The sequence below is a fragment of the Anomaloglossus baeobatrachus genome, unplaced genomic scaffold, assembly GCF_048569485.1.
Source record: "Anomaloglossus baeobatrachus isolate aAnoBae1 unplaced genomic scaffold, aAnoBae1.hap1 Scaffold_416, whole genome shotgun sequence".
NCBI lineage: Eukaryota > Metazoa > Chordata > Amphibia > Anura > Aromobatidae > Anomaloglossus > Anomaloglossus baeobatrachus.
This window is the reverse complement of record NW_027443495.1, coordinates 121,776-136,599: the sequence shown is the minus strand read 5'-3', so window position 1 is coordinate 136,599 and position 14,824 is coordinate 121,776. Positions and strand designations below refer to the sequence as shown.

Here is a 14,824-nt window from a genome sequence, read left to right as displayed (position 1 = left end):
TGCAGTCTTTCCAATTCACGATACAAAAAGACGGACAGGACAGGTTGCCTGACTTTCCGTCACTGCCACCCTTTGCCATCCTTACCCGTAGAAAGTCCTTTCATCATCCCCAAACCCTAATCTTTTCCCTTTCCTTCCCAGCCCCCAAACCCTGCCCTCTGTACCTTTCTCACCACCCGCTTCCCTTCTCCTGTCATCCCCCTACCACCCGGGAAAAAAAGAGATTGCCCCCTCCTTCCACTAGCCCACCCTCCCACCCAAAGAACAACTTCTTCTGCGCAGCTTGTTTTCTAGGCAGCAGCGCTATTGTGATGTCATCGGGGGGCATTGTGACAAGCCGCCAGTGTTCCGTCTCTTCATGTTGTGCACTGTTCAAACCGAAAATACATCAACAGGCAGGCTACAGAAAAGCTTACTAACAAAGGTTAGAGAGGGGCTTTCTCAGAGGGCTTTTTACAGTTTGTCTATTCCCAATTAGCCGGTTTAGTATACTTAATGAAAGTACTAATTCTTTCATAGGCCGCCCATTCTTAGTATTTGACGTTCAGGTAACAACAGGTAACTTTATTTGGAGTGGAAGCAGAGAGATAACACCAGATGCCAATTGTAGATCCTCTCACACCTGTGGTCACTGCAGCATCTGACTCCACTTTGTCCAAAAGGGATCTATTCCATTCAATTACACATGATCTAGATTAGACTGACAACAAGATACTGCACGGGACATAGCAGAGTTGGTGAAGTTGAGTGGTGATGAGTTTGCTATTTGGATGAATAAAGCAAGTAAAAAGTGTGTTAGATAAAAATTCATTTCAATTCGCTAATCGGGCTAATATGAATCAGGTGAATCGAGTTCTGCTTTTGGAAACTGGGTTAAGAAGGGGTGCACCGTTCCTGGAGGTACTGCAATACCAGGTCAATGCGTGGAGTGGACAGAGCAAGCTCTTTTTCCATCTCCCTGTTCTAAAAATCCATTTAATATATGGTCCCCAGATAGGGGACGTATCAGATATTAAACTGATAAGAACAGATACTACACTTGATCTTAGCCAAAAGGCCGAGAAGCGATAACCAGAATTGGTTTGGGCCTCGAGTGGCACCCTGGCCTATGCCGGACACATCTTAGGGAGAGAGAGCGAGAGGGAGACAAACCCACGCCTACACAAGACATTTTGTCACCCAAGCCAACCCTTGAAAAGGCTGCTTTGCAGAGCAAAAACAAGAAGAATGGTGCGTTTTGCAGCCGCCGCCCACTGCAATGAATCTGAATAACTCCTCCTTTAGGGCGCAAGCAACTCCCCTCCCCCTTGCAGTCTTTCCAATTCACGATACAAAAAGACGGACAGGACAGGTTGCCTGACTTTCCGTCACTGCCACCCTTTGCCATCCTTACCCGTAGAAAGCCCTTTCATCATCCCCAAACCCTAATCTTTTCCCTTTCCTTCCCAGCCCCCAAACCCTGCCCTCTGTACCTTTCTCACCACCCGCTTCCCTTCTCCTGTCATCCCCCTACCACCCGGGAAAAAAAGAGATTGCCCCCTCCTTCCACTAGCCCACCCTCCCACCCAAAGAACAACTTCTTCTGCGCAGCTTGTTTTCTAGGCAGCAGCGCTATTGTGATGTCATCGGGGGGCATTGTGACAAGCCGCCAGTGTTCCGTCTCTTCATGTTGTGCACTGTTCAAACCGAAAATACATCAACAGGCAGGCTACAGAAAAGCTTACTAACAAAGGTTAGAGAGGGGCTTTCTCAGAGGGCTTTTTACAGTTTGTCTATTCCCAATTAGCCGGTTTAGTATACTTAATGAAAGTACTAATTCTTTCATAGGCCGCCCATTCTTAGTATTTGACGTTCAGGTAACAACAGGTAACTTTATTTGGAGTGGAAGCAGAGAGATAACACCAGATGCCAATTGTAGATCCTCTCACACCTGTGGTCACTGCAGCATCTGACTCCACTTTGTCCAAAAGGGATCTATTCCATTCAATTACACATGATCTAGATTAGACTGACAACAAGATACTGCACGGGACATAGCAGAGTTGGTGAAGTTGAGTGGTGATGAGTTTGCTATTTGGATGAATAAAGCAAGTAAAAAGTGTGTTAGATAAAAATTCATTTCAATTCGCTAATCGGGCTAATATGAATCAGGTGAATCGAGTTCTGCTTTTGGAAACTGGGTTAAGAAGGGGTGCACCGTTCCTGGAGGTACTGCAATACCAGGTCAATGCGTGGAGTGGACAGAGCAAGCTCTTTTTCCATCTCCCTGTTCTAAAAATCCATTTAATATATGGTCCCCAGATAGGGGACGTATCAGATATTAAACTGATAAGAACAGATACTACACTTGATCTTAGCCAAAAGGCCGAGAAGCGATAACCAGAATTGGTTTGGGCCTCGAGTGGCACCCTGGCCTATGCCGGACACATCTTAGGGAGAGAGAGCGAGAGGGAGACAAACCCACGCCTACACAAGACATTTTGTCACCCAAGCCAACCCTTGAAAAGGCTGCTTTGCAGAGCAAAAACAAGAAGAATGGTGCGTTTTGCAGCCGCCGCCCACTGCAATGAATCTGAATAACTCCTCCTTTAGGGCGCAAGCAACTCCCCTCCCCCTTGCAGTCTTTCCAATTCACGATACAAAAAGACGGACAGGACAGGTTGCCTGACTTTCCGTCACTGCCACCCTTTGCCATCCTTACCCGTAGAAAGCCCTTTCATCATCCCCAAACCCTAATCTTTTCCCTTTCCTTCCCAGCCCCCAAACCCTGCCCTCTGTACCTTTCTCACCACCCGCTTCCCTTCTCCTGTCATCCCCCTACCACCCGGGAAAAAAAGAGATTGCCCCCTCCTTCCACTAGCCCACCCTCCCACCCAAAGAACAACTTCTTCTGCGCAGCTTGTTTTCTAGGCAGCAGCGCTATTGTGATGTCATCGGGGGGCATTGTGACAAGCCGCCAGTGTTCCGTCTCTTCATGTTGTGCACTGTTCAAACCGAAAATACATCAACAGGCAGGCTACAGAAAAGCTTACTAACAAAGGTTAGAGAGGGGCTTTCTCAGAGGGCTTTTTACAGTTTGTCTATTCCCAATTAGCCGGTTTAGTATACTTAATGAAAGTACTAATTCTTTCATAGGCCGCCCATTCTTAGTATTTGACGTTCAGGTAACAACAGGTAACTTTATTTGGAGTGGAAGCAGAGAGATAACACCAGATGCCAATTGTAGATCCTCTCACACCTGTGGTCACTGCAGCATCTGACTCCACTTTGTCCAAAAGGGATCTATTCCATTCAATTACACATGATCTAGATTAGACTGACAACAAGATACTGCACGGGACATAGCAGAGTTGGTGAAGTTGAGTGGTGATGAGTTTGCTATTTGGATGAATAAAGCAAGTAAAAAGTGTGTTAGATAAAAATTCATTTCAATTCGCTAATCGGGCTAATATGAATCAGGTGAATCGAGTTCTGCTTTTGGAAACTGGGTTAAGAAGGGGTGCACCGTTCCTGGAGGTACTGCAATACCAGGTCAATGCGTGGAGTGGACAGAGCAAGCTCTTTTTCCATCTCCCTGTTCTAAAAATCCATTTAATATATGGTCCCCAGATAGGGGACGTATCAGATATTAAACTGATAAGAACAGATACTACACTTGATCTTAGCCAAAAGGCCGAGAAGCGATAACCAGAATTGGTTTGGGCCTCGAGTGGCACCCTGGCCTATGCCGGACACATCTTAGGGAGAGAGAGCGAGAGGGAGACAAACCCACGCCTACACAAGACATTTTGTCACCCAAGCCAACCCTTGAAAAGGCTGCTTTGCAGAGCAAAAACAAGAAGAATGGTGCGTTTTGCAGCCGCCGCCCACTGCAATGAATCTGAATAACTCCTCCTTTAGGGCGCAAGCAACTCCCCTCCCCCTTGCAGTCTTTCCAATTCACGATACAAAAAGACGGACAGGACAGGTTGCCTGACTTTCCGTCACTGCCACCCTTTGCCATCCTTACCCGTAGAAAGCCCTTTCATCATCCCCAAACCCTAATCTTTTCCCTTTCCTTCCCAGCCCCCAAACCCTGCCCTCTGTACCTTTCTCACCACCCGCTTCCCTTCTCCTGTCATCCCCCTACCACCCGGGAAAAAAAGAGATTGCCCCCTCCTTCCACTAGCCCACCCTCCCACCCAAAGAACAACTTCTTCTGCGCAGCTTGTTTTCTAGGCAGCAGCGCTATTGTGATGTCATCGGGGGGCATTGTGACAAGCCGCCAGTGTTCCGTCTCTTCATGTTGTGCACTGTTCAAACCGAAAATACATCAACAGGCAGGCTACAGAAAAGCTTACTAACAAAGGTTAGAGAGGGGCTTTCTCAGAGGGCTTTTTACAGTTTGTCTATTCCCAATTAGCCGGTTTAGTATACTTAATGAAAGTACTAATTCTTTCATAGGCCGCCCATTCTTAGTATTTGACGTTCAGGTAACAACAGGTAACTTTATTTGGAGTGGAAGCAGAGAGATAACACCAGATGCCAATTGTAGATCCTCTCACACCTGTGGTCACTGCAGCATCTGACTCCACTTTGTCCAAAAGGGATCTATTCCATTCAATTACACATGATCTAGATTAGACTGACAACAAGATACTGCACGGGACATAGCAGAGTTGGTGAAGTTGAGTGGTGATGAGTTTGCTATTTGGATGAATAAAGCAAGTAAAAAGTGTGTTAGATAAAAATTCATTTCAATTCGCTAATCGGGCTAATATGAATCAGGTGAATCGAGTTCTGCTTTTGGAAACTGGGTTAAGAAGGGGTGCACCGTTCCTGGAGGTACTGCAATACCAGGTCAATGCGTGGAGTGGACAGAGCAAGCTCTTTTTCCATCTCCCTGTTCTAAAAATCCATTTAATATATGGTGCCCAGATAGGGGACGTATCAGATATTAAACTGATAAGAACAGATGAGATTTCATCCGCAAATTTCAGAAAACGGTCATCGGCCACCACACAAAAGCGCAGTGCCGCAGGTGATCGCCTCCCGAGCCCAGGAACCACCAGCCATAAGGGGACGTAAGCACCAAAAGGCGCAACAATCCCCGAGGCCGGCGGTTGTGCAAGCCCGGGCCCCTCCCAGCCAAGACCAAGGAAAACCCAATGAAGGGACTACACTTGATCTTAGCCAAAAGGCCGAGAAGCGATAACCAGAATTGGTTTGGGCCTCGAGTGGCACCCTGGCCTATGCCGGACACATCTTAGGGAGAGAGAGCGAGAGGGAGACAAACCCACGCCTACACAAGACATTTTGTCACCCAAGCCAACCCTTGAAAAGGCTGCTTTGCAGAGCAAAAACAAGAAGAATGGTGCGTTTTGCAGCCGCCGCCCACTGCAATGAATCTGAATAACTCCTCCTTTAGGGCGCAAGCAACTCCCCTCCCCCTTGCAGTCTTTCCAATTCACGATACAAAAAGACGGACAGGACAGGTTGCCTGACTTTCCGTCACTGCCACCCTTTGCCATCCTTACCCGTAGAAAGCCCTTTCATCATCCCCAAACCCTAATCTTTTCCCTTTCCTTCCCAGCCCCCAAACCCTGCCCTCTGTACCTTTCTCACCACCCGCTTCCCTTCTCCTGTCATCCCCCTACCACCCGGGAAAAAAAGAGATTGCCCCCTCCTTCCACTAGCCCACCCTCCCACCCAAAGAACAACTTCTTCTGCGCAGCTTGTTTTCTAGGCAGCAGCGCTATTGTGATGTCATCGGGGGGCATTGTGACAAGCCGCCAGTGTTCCGTCTCTTCATGTTGTGCACTGTTCAAACCGAAAATACATCAACAGGCAGGCTACAGAAAAGCTTACTAACAAAGGTTAGAGAGGGGCTTTCTCAGAGGGCTTTTTACAGTTTGTCTATTCCCAATTAGCCGGTTTAGTATACTTAATGAAAGTACTAATTCTTTCATAGGCCGCCCATTCTTAGTATTTGACGTTCAGGTAACAACAGGTAACTTTATTTGGAGTGGAAGCAGAGAGATAACACCAGATGCCAATTGTAGATCCTCTCACACCTGTGGTCACTGCAGCATCTGACTCCACTTTGTCCAAAAGGGATCTATTCCATTCAATTACACATGATCTAGATTAGACTGACAACAAGATACTGCACGGGACATAGCAGAGTTGGTGAAGTTGAGTGGTGATGAGTTTGCTATTTGGATGAATAAAGCAAGTAAAAAGTGTGTTAGATAAAAATTCATTTCAATTCGCTAATCGGGCTAATATGAATCAGGTGAATCGAGTTCTGCTTTTGGAAACTGGGTTAAGAAGGGGTGCACCGTTCCTGGAGGTACTGCAATACCAGGTCAATGCGTGGAGTGGACAGAGCAAGCTCTTTTTCCATCTCCCTGTTCTAAAAATCCATTTAATATATGGTCCCCAGATAGGGGACGTATCAGATATTAAACTGATAAGAACAGATACTACACTTGATCTTAGCCAAAAGGCCGAGAAGCGATAACCAGAATTGGTTTGGGCCTCGAGTGGCACCCTGGCCTATGCCGGACACATCTTAGGGAGAGAGAGCGAGAGGGAGACAAACCCACGCCTACACAAGACATTTTGTCACCCAAGCCAACCCTTGAAAAGGCTGCTTTGCAGAGCAAAAACAAGAAGAATGGTGCGTTTTGCAGCCGCCGCCCACTGCAATGAATCTGAATAACTCCTCCTTTAGGGCGCAAGCAACTCCCCTCCCCCTTGCAGTCTTTCCAATTCACGATACAAAAAGACGGACAGGACAGGTTGCCTGACTTTCCGTCACTGCCACCCTTTGCCATCCTTACCCGTAGAAAGCCCTTTCATCATCCCCAAACCCTAATCTTTTCCCTTTCCTTCCCAGCCCCCAAACCCTGCCCTCTGTACCTTTCTCACCACCCGCTTCTCTTCTCCTGTCATCCCCCTACCACCCGGGAAAAAAAGAGATTGCCCCCTCCTTCCACTAGCCCACCCTCCCACCCAAAGAACAACTTCTTCTGCGCAGCTTGTTTTCTAGGCAGCAGCGCTATTGTGATGTCATCGGGGGGCATTGTGACAAGCCGCCAGTGTTCCGTCTCTTCATGTTGTGCACTGTTCAAACCGAAAATACATCAACAGGCAGGCTACAGAAAAGCTTACTAACAAAGGTTAGAGAGGGGCTTTCTCAGAGGGCTTTTTACAGTTTGTCTATTCCCAATTAGCCGGTTTAGTATACTTAATGAAAGTACTAATTCTTTCATAGGCCGCCCATTCTTAGTATTTGACGTTCAGGTAACAACAGGTAACTTTATTTGGAGTGGAAGCAGAGAGATAACACCAGATGCCAATTGTAGATCCTCTCACACCTGTGGTCACTGCAGCATCTGACTCCACTTTGTCCAAAAGGGATCTATTCCATTCAATTACACATGATCTAGATTAGACTGACAACAAGATACTGCACGGGACATAGCAGAGTTGGTGAAGTTGAGTGGTGATGAGTTTGCTATTTGGATGAATAAAGCAAGTAAAAAGTGTGTTAGATAAAAATTCATTTCAATTCGCTAATCGGGCTAATATGAATCAGGTGAATCGAGTTCTGCTTTTGGAAACTGGGTTAAGAAGGGGTGCACCGTTCCTGGAGGTACTGCAATACCAGGTCAATGCGTGGAGTGGACAGAGCAAGCTCTTTTTCCATCTCCCTGTTCTAAAAATCCATTTAATATATGGTCCCCAGATAGGGGACGTATCAGATATTAAACTGATAAGAACAGATACTACACTTGATCTTAGCCAAAAGGCCGAGAAGCGATAACCAGAATTGGTTTGGGCCTCGAGTGGCACCCTGGCCTATGCCGGACACATCTTAGGGAGAGAGAGCGAGAGGGAGACAAACCCACGCCTACACAAGACATTTTGTCACCCAAGCCAACCCTTGAAAAGGCTGCTTTGCAGAGCAAAAACAAGAAGAATGGTGCGTTTTGCAGCCGCCGCCCACTGCAATGAATCTGAATAACTCCTCCTTTAGGGCGCAAGCAACTCCCCTCCCCCTTGCAGTCTTTCCAATTCACGATACAAAAAGACGGACAGGACAGGTTGCCTGACTTTCCGTCACTGCCACCCTTTGCCATCCTTACCCGTAGAAAGCCCTTTCATCATCCCCAAACCCTAATCTTTTCCCTTTCCTTCCCAGCCCCCAAACCCTGCCCTCTGTACCTTTCTCACCACCCGCTTCCCTTCTCCTGTCATCCCCCTACCACCCGGGAAAAAAAGAGATTGCCCCCTCCTTCCACTAGCCCACCCTCCCACCCAAAGAACAACTTCTTCTGCGCAGCTTGTTTTCTAGGCAGCAGCGCTATTGTGATGTCATCGGGGGGCATTGTGACAAGCCGCCAGTGTTCCGTCTCTTCATGTTGTGCACTGTTCAAACCGAAAATACATCAACAGGCAGGCTACAGAAAAGCTTACTAACAAAGGTTAGAGAGGGGCTTTCTCAGAGGGCTTTTTACAGTTTGTCTATTCCCAATTAGCCGGTTTAGTATACTTAATGAAAGTACTAATTCTTTCATAGGCCGCCCATTCTTAGTATTTGACGTTCAGGTAACAACAGGTAACTTTATTTGGAGTGGAAGCAGAGAGATAACACCAGATGCCAATTGTAGATCCTCTCACACCTGTGGTCACTGCAGCATCTGACTCCACTTTGTCCAAAAGGGATCTATTCCATTCAATTACACATGATCTAGATTAGACTGACAACAAGATACTGCACGGGACATAGCAGAGTTGGTGAAGTTGAGTGGTGATGAGTTTGCTATTTGGATGAATAAAGCAAGTAAAAAGTGTGTTAGATAAAAATTCATTTCAATTCGCTAATCGGGCTAATATGAATCAGGTGAATCGAGTTCTGCTTTTGGAAACTGGGTTAAGAAGGGGTGCACCGTTCCTGGAGGTACTGCAATACCAGGTCAATGCGTGGAGTGGACAGAGCAAGCTCTTTTTCCATCTCCCTGTTCTAAAAATCCATTTAATATATGGTCCCCAGATAGGGGACGTATCAGATATTAAACTGATAAGAACAGATACTACACTTGATCTTAGCCAAAAGGCCGAGAAGCGATAACCAGAATTGGTTTGGGCCTCGAGTGGCACCCTGGCCTATGCCGGACACATCTTAGGGAGAGAGAGCGAGAGGGAGACAAACCCACGCCTACACAAGACATTTTGTCACCCAAGCCAACCCTTGAAAAGGCTGCTTTGCAGAGCAAAAACAAGAAGAATGGTGCGTTTTGCAGCCGCCGCCCACTGCAATGAATCTGATTAACTCCTCCTTTAGGGCGCAAGCAACTCCCCTCCCCCTTGCAGTCTTTCCAATTCACGATACAAAAAGACGGACAGGACAGGTTGCCTGACTTTCCGTCACTGCCACCCTTTGCCATCCTTACCCGTAGAAAGCCCTTTCATCATCCCCAAACCCTAATCTTTTCCCTTTCCTTCCCAGCCCCCAAACCCTGCCCTCTGTACCTTTCTCACCACCCGCTTCCCTTCTCCTGTCATCCCCCTACCACCCGGGAAAAAAAGAGATTGCCCCCTCCTTCCACTAGCCCACCCTCCCACCCAAAGAACAACTTCTTCTGCGCAGCTTGTTTTCTAGGCAGCAGCGCTATTGTGATGTCATCGGGGGGCATTGTGACAAGCCGCCAGTGTTCCGTCTCTTCATGTTGTGCACTGTTCAAACCGAAAATACATCAACAGGCAGGCTACAGAAAAGCTTACTAACAAAGGTTAGAGAGGGGCTTTCTCAGAGGGCTTTTTACAGTTTGTCTATTCCCAATTAGCCGGTTTAGTATACTTAATGAAAGTACTAATTCTTTCATAGGCCGCCCATTCTTAGTATTTGACGTTCAGGTAACAACAGGTAACTTTATTTGGAGTGGAAGCAGAGAGATAACACCAGATGCCAATTGTAGATCCTCTCACACCTGTGGTCACTGCAGCATCTGACTCCACTTTGTCCAAAAGGGATCTATTCCATTCAATTACACATGATCTAGATTAGACTGACAACAAGATACTGCACGGGACATAGCAGAGTTGGTGAAGTTGAGTGGTGATGAGTTTGCTATTTGGATGAATAAAGCAAGTAAAAAGTGTGTTAGATAAAAATTCATTTCAATTCGCTAATCGGGCTAATATGAATCAGGTGAATCGAGTTCTGCTTTTGGAAACTGGGTTAAGAAGGGGTGCACCGTTCCTGGAGGTACTGCAATACCAGGTCAATGCGTGGAGTGGACAGAGCAAGCTCTTTTTCCATCTCCCTGTTCTAAAAATCCATTTAATATATGGTCCCCAGATAGGGGACGTATCAGATATTAAACTGATAAGAACAGATGAGATTTCATCCGCAAATTTCAGAAAACGGTCATCGGCCACCACACAAAAGCGCAGTGCCGCAGGTGATCGCCTCCCGAGCCCAGGAACCACCAGCCATAAGGGGACGTAAGCACCAAAAGGCGCAACAACCCCCGAGACCGGCGGTTGTGCAAGCCCGGGCCCCTCCCAGCCAAGACCAAGGCAAACCCAATGAAGGGACTACACTTGATCTTAGCCAAAAGGCCGAGAAGCGATAACCAGAATTGGTTTGGGCCTTGAGTGGCACCCTGGCCTATGCCGGACACATCTTAGGGAGAGAGAGCGAGAGGGAGACAAACCCACGCCTACACAAGACATTTTGTCACCCAAGCCAACCCTTGAAAAGGCTGCTTTGCAGAGCAAAAACAAGAAGAATGGTGCGTTTTGCAGCCGCCGCCCACTGCAATGAATCTGAATAACTCCTCCTTTAGGGCGCAAGCAACTCCCCTCCCCCTTGCAGTCTTTCCAATTCACGATACAAAAAGACGGACAGGACAGGTTGCCTGACTTTCCGTCACTGCCACCCTTTGCCATCCTTACCCGTAGAAAGCCCTTTCATCATCCCCAAACCCTAATCTTTTCCCTTTCCTTCCCAGCCCCCAAACCCTGCCCTCTGTACCTTTCTCACCACCCGCTTCCCTTCTCCTGTCATCCCCCTACCACCCGGGAAAAAAAGAGATTGCCCCCTCCTTCCACTAGCCCACCCTCCCACCCAAAGAACAACTTCTTCTGCGCAGCTTGTTTTCTAGGCAGCAGCGCTATTGTGATGTCATCGGGGGGCATTGTGACAAGCCGCCAGTGTTCCGTCTCTTCATGTTGTGCACTGTTCAAACCGAAAATACATCAACAGGCAGGCTACAGAAAAGCTTACTAACAAAGGTTAGAGAGGGGCTTTCTCAGAGGGCTTTTTACAGTTTGTCTATTCCCAATTAGCCGGTTTAGTATACTTAATGAAAGTACTAATTCTTTCATAGGCCGCCCATTCTTAGTATTTGACGTTCAGGTAACAACAGGTAACTTTATTTGGAGTGGAAGCAGAGAGATAACACCAGATGCCAATTGTAGATCCTCTCACACCTGTGGTCACTGCAGCATCTGACTCCACTTTGTCCAAAAGGGATCTATTCCATTCAATTACACATGATCTAGATTAGACTGACAACAAGATACTGCACGGGACATAGCAGAGTTGGTGAAGTTGAGTGGTGATGAGTTTGCTATTTGGATGAATAAAGCAAGTAAAAAGTGTGTTAGATAAAAATTCATTTCAATTCGCTAATCGGGCTAATATGAATCAGGTGAATCGAGTTCTGCTTTTGGAAACTGGGTTAAGAAGGGGTGCACCGTTCCTGGAGGTACTGCAATACCAGGTCAATGCGTGGAGTGGACAGAGCAAGCTCTTTTTCCATCTCCCTGTTCTAAAAATCCATTTAATATATGGTCCCCAGATAGGGGACGTATCAGATATTAAACTGATAAGAACAGATACTACACTTGATCTTAGCCAAAAGGCCGAGAAGCGATAACCAGAATTGGTTTGGGCCTCGAGTGGCACCCTGGCCTATGCCGGACACATCTTAGGGAGAGAGAGCGAGAGGGAGACAAACCCACGCCTACACAAGACATTTTGTCACCCAAGCCAACCCTTGAAAAGGCTGCTTTGCAGAGCAAAAACAAGAAGAATGGTGCGTTTTGCAGCCGCCGCCCACTGCAATGAATCTGAATAACTCCTCCTTTAGGGCGCAAGCAACTCCCCTCCCCCTTGCAGTCTTTCCAATTCACGATACAAAAAGACGGACAGGACAGGTTGCCTGACTTTCCGTCACTGCCACCCTTTGCCATCCTTACCCGTAGAAAGCCCTTTCATCATCCCCAAACCCTAATCTTTTCCCTTTCCTTCCCAGCCCCCAAACCCTGCCCTCTGTACCTTTCTCACCACCCGCTTCCCTTCTCCTGTCATCCCCCTACCACCCGGGAAAAAAAGAGATTGCCCCCTCCTTCCACTAGCCCACCCTCCCACCCAAAGAACAACTTCTTCTGCGCAGCTTGTTTTCTAGGCAGCAGCGCTATTGTGATGTCATCGGGGGGCATTGTGACAAGCCGCCAGTGTTCCGTCTCTTCATGTTGTGCACTGTTCAAACCGAAAATACATCAACAGGCAGGCTACAGAAAAGCTTACTAACAAAGGTTAGAGAGGGGCTTTCTCAGAGGGCTTTTTACAGTTTGTCTATTCCCAATTAGCCGGTTTAGTATACTTAATGAAAGTACTAATTCTTTCATAGGCCGCCCATTCTTAGTATTTGACGTTCAGGTAACAACAGGTAACTTTATTTGGAGTGGAAGCAGAGAGATAACACCAGATGCCAATTGTAGATCCTCTCACACCTGTGGTCACTGCAGCATCTGACTCCACTTTGTCCAAAAGGGATCTATTCCATTCAATTACACATGATCTAGATTAGACTGACAACAAGATACTGCACGGGACATAGCAGAGTTGGTGAAGTTGAGTGGTGATGAGTTTGCTATTTGGATGAATAAAGCAAGTAAAAAGTGTGTTAGATAAAAATTCATTTCAATTCGCTAATCGGGCTAATATGAATCAGGTGAATCGAGTTCTGCTTTTGGAAACTGGGTTAAGAAGGGGTGCACCGTTCCTGGAGGTACTGCAATACCAGGTCAATGCGTGGAGTGGACAGAGCAAGCTCTTTTTCCATCTCCCTGTTCTAAAAATCCATTTAATATATGGTCCCCAGATAGGGGACGTATCAGATATTAAACTGATAAGAACAGATACTACACTTGATCTTAGCCAAAAGGCCGAGAAGCGATAACCAGAATTGGTTTGGGCCTCGAGTGGCACCCTGGCCTATGCCGGACACATCTTAGGGAGAGAGAGCGAGAGGGAGACAAACCCACGCCTACACAAGACATTTTGTCACCCAAGCCAACCCTTGAAAAGGCTGCTTTGCAGAGCAAAAACAAGAAGAATGGTGCGTTTTGCAGCCGCCGCCCACTGCAATGAATCTGAATAACTCCTCCTTTAGGGCGCAAGCAACTCCCCTCCCCCTTGCAGTCTTTCCAATTCACGATACAAAAAGACGGACAGGACAGGTTGCCTGACTTTCCGTCACTGCCACCCTTTGCCATCCTTACCCGTAGAAAGCCCTTTCATCATCCCCAAACCCTAATCTTTTCCCTTTCCTTCCCAGCCCCCAAACCCTGCCCTCTGTACCTTTCTCACCACCCGCTTCCCTTCTCCTGTCATCCCCCTACCACCCGGGAAAAAAAGAGATTGCCCCCTCCTTCCACTAGCCCACCCTCCCACCCAAAGAACAACTTCTTCTGCGCAGCTTGTTTTCTAGGCAGCAGCGCTATTGTGATGTCATCGGGGGGCATTGTGACAAGCCGCCAGTGTTCCGTCTCTTCATGTTGTGCACTGTTCAAACCGAAAATACATCAACAGGCAGGCTACAGAAAAGCTTACTAACAAAGGTTAGAGAGGGGCTTTCTCAGAGGGCTTTTTACAGTTTGTCTATTCCCAATTAGCCGGTTTAGTATACTTAATGAAAGTACTAATTCTTTCATAGGCCGCCCATTCTTAGTATTTGACGTTCAGGTAACAACAGGTAACTTTATTTGGAGTGGAAGCAGAGAGATAACACCAGATGCCAATTGTAGATCCTCTCACACCTGTGGTCACTGCAGCATCTGACTCCACTTTGTCCAAAAGGGATCTATTCCATTCAATTACACATGATCTAGATTAGACTGACAACAAGATACTGCACGGGACATAGCAGAGTTGGTGAAGTTGAGTGGTGATGAGTTTGCTATTTGGATGAATAAAGCAAGTAAAAAGTGTGTTAGATAAAAATTCATTTCAATTCGCTAATCGGGCTAATATGAATCAGGTGAATCGAGTTCTGCTTTTGGAAACTGGGTTAAGAAGGGGTGCACCGTTCCTGGAGGTACTGCAATACCAGGTCAATGCGTGGAGTGGACAGAGCAAGCTCTTTTTCCATCTCCCTGTTCTAAAAATCCATTTAATATATGGTCCCCAGATAGGGGACGTATCAGATATTAAACTGATAAGAACAGATACTACACTTGATCTTAGCCAAAAGGCCGAGAAGCGATAACCAGAATTGGTTTGGGCCTCGAGTGGCACCCTGGCCTATGCCGGACACATCTTAGGGAGAGAGAGCGAGAGGGAGACAAACCCACGCCTACACAAGACATTTTGTCACCCAAGCCAACCCTTGAAAAGGCTGCTTTGCAGAGCAAAAACAAGAAGAATGGTGCGTTTTGCAGCCGCCGCCCACTGCAATGAATCTGAATAACTCCTCCTTTAGGGCGCAAGCAACTCCCCTCCCCCTTGCAGTCTTTCCAATTCACGATACAAAAAGACGGACAG

The 14,824-nt window shown here is 47.0% G+C and overlaps 11 non-coding genes across 11 annotated transcripts; all 11 read right to left on the bottom strand.

The window, feature by feature from the left end:
• Positions 1-878: 878 nt before the first annotated feature.
• Positions 879-1,069, bottom strand: LOC142278052 (U2 spliceosomal RNA). Its single transcript, XR_012741112.1, has one exon. It is a non-coding gene; the product is annotated as a U2 spliceosomal RNA (small nuclear RNA).
• A 1,117-nt stretch (positions 1,070-2,186) lies between these two features.
• Positions 2,187-2,377, bottom strand: LOC142278051 (U2 spliceosomal RNA). Its single transcript, XR_012741111.1, has one exon. It is a non-coding gene; the product is annotated as a U2 spliceosomal RNA (small nuclear RNA).
• Positions 2,378-3,494: 1,117 nt separating this feature from the next.
• LOC142278050 (U2 spliceosomal RNA) lies at positions 3,495-3,685 on the bottom strand. The gene has a single exon (XR_012741110.1). It is a non-coding gene; the product is annotated as a U2 spliceosomal RNA (small nuclear RNA).
• Positions 3,686-4,802: 1,117 nt separating this feature from the next.
• Positions 4,803-4,987, bottom strand: LOC142278197 (U2 spliceosomal RNA). The gene has a single exon (XR_012741241.1). It is a non-coding gene; the product is annotated as a U2 spliceosomal RNA (small nuclear RNA).
• Positions 4,988-6,309: 1,322 nt separating this feature from the next.
• Positions 6,310-6,500, bottom strand: LOC142278048 (U2 spliceosomal RNA). Its single transcript, XR_012741109.1, has one exon. It is a non-coding gene; the product is annotated as a U2 spliceosomal RNA (small nuclear RNA).
• A 1,117-nt stretch (positions 6,501-7,617) lies between these two features.
• LOC142278047 (U2 spliceosomal RNA) lies at positions 7,618-7,808 on the bottom strand. Its single transcript, XR_012741108.1, has one exon. It is a non-coding gene; the product is annotated as a U2 spliceosomal RNA (small nuclear RNA).
• A 1,117-nt stretch (positions 7,809-8,925) lies between these two features.
• Positions 8,926-9,116, bottom strand: LOC142278046 (U2 spliceosomal RNA). Its single transcript, XR_012741107.1, has one exon. It is a non-coding gene; the product is annotated as a U2 spliceosomal RNA (small nuclear RNA).
• A 1,117-nt stretch (positions 9,117-10,233) lies between these two features.
• On the bottom strand, positions 10,234-10,418 carry LOC142278188 (U2 spliceosomal RNA). The gene has a single exon (XR_012741233.1). It is a non-coding gene; the product is annotated as a U2 spliceosomal RNA (small nuclear RNA).
• A 1,322-nt stretch (positions 10,419-11,740) lies between these two features.
• Positions 11,741-11,931, bottom strand: LOC142278045 (U2 spliceosomal RNA). Its single transcript, XR_012741106.1, has one exon. It is a non-coding gene; the product is annotated as a U2 spliceosomal RNA (small nuclear RNA).
• Positions 11,932-13,048: 1,117 nt separating this feature from the next.
• LOC142278044 (U2 spliceosomal RNA) lies at positions 13,049-13,239 on the bottom strand. The gene has a single exon (XR_012741105.1). It is a non-coding gene; the product is annotated as a U2 spliceosomal RNA (small nuclear RNA).
• A 1,117-nt stretch (positions 13,240-14,356) lies between these two features.
• LOC142278043 (U2 spliceosomal RNA) lies at positions 14,357-14,547 on the bottom strand. Its single transcript, XR_012741104.1, has one exon. It is a non-coding gene; the product is annotated as a U2 spliceosomal RNA (small nuclear RNA).
• Between the last annotated feature and the right edge of the window lie 277 nt (positions 14,548-14,824).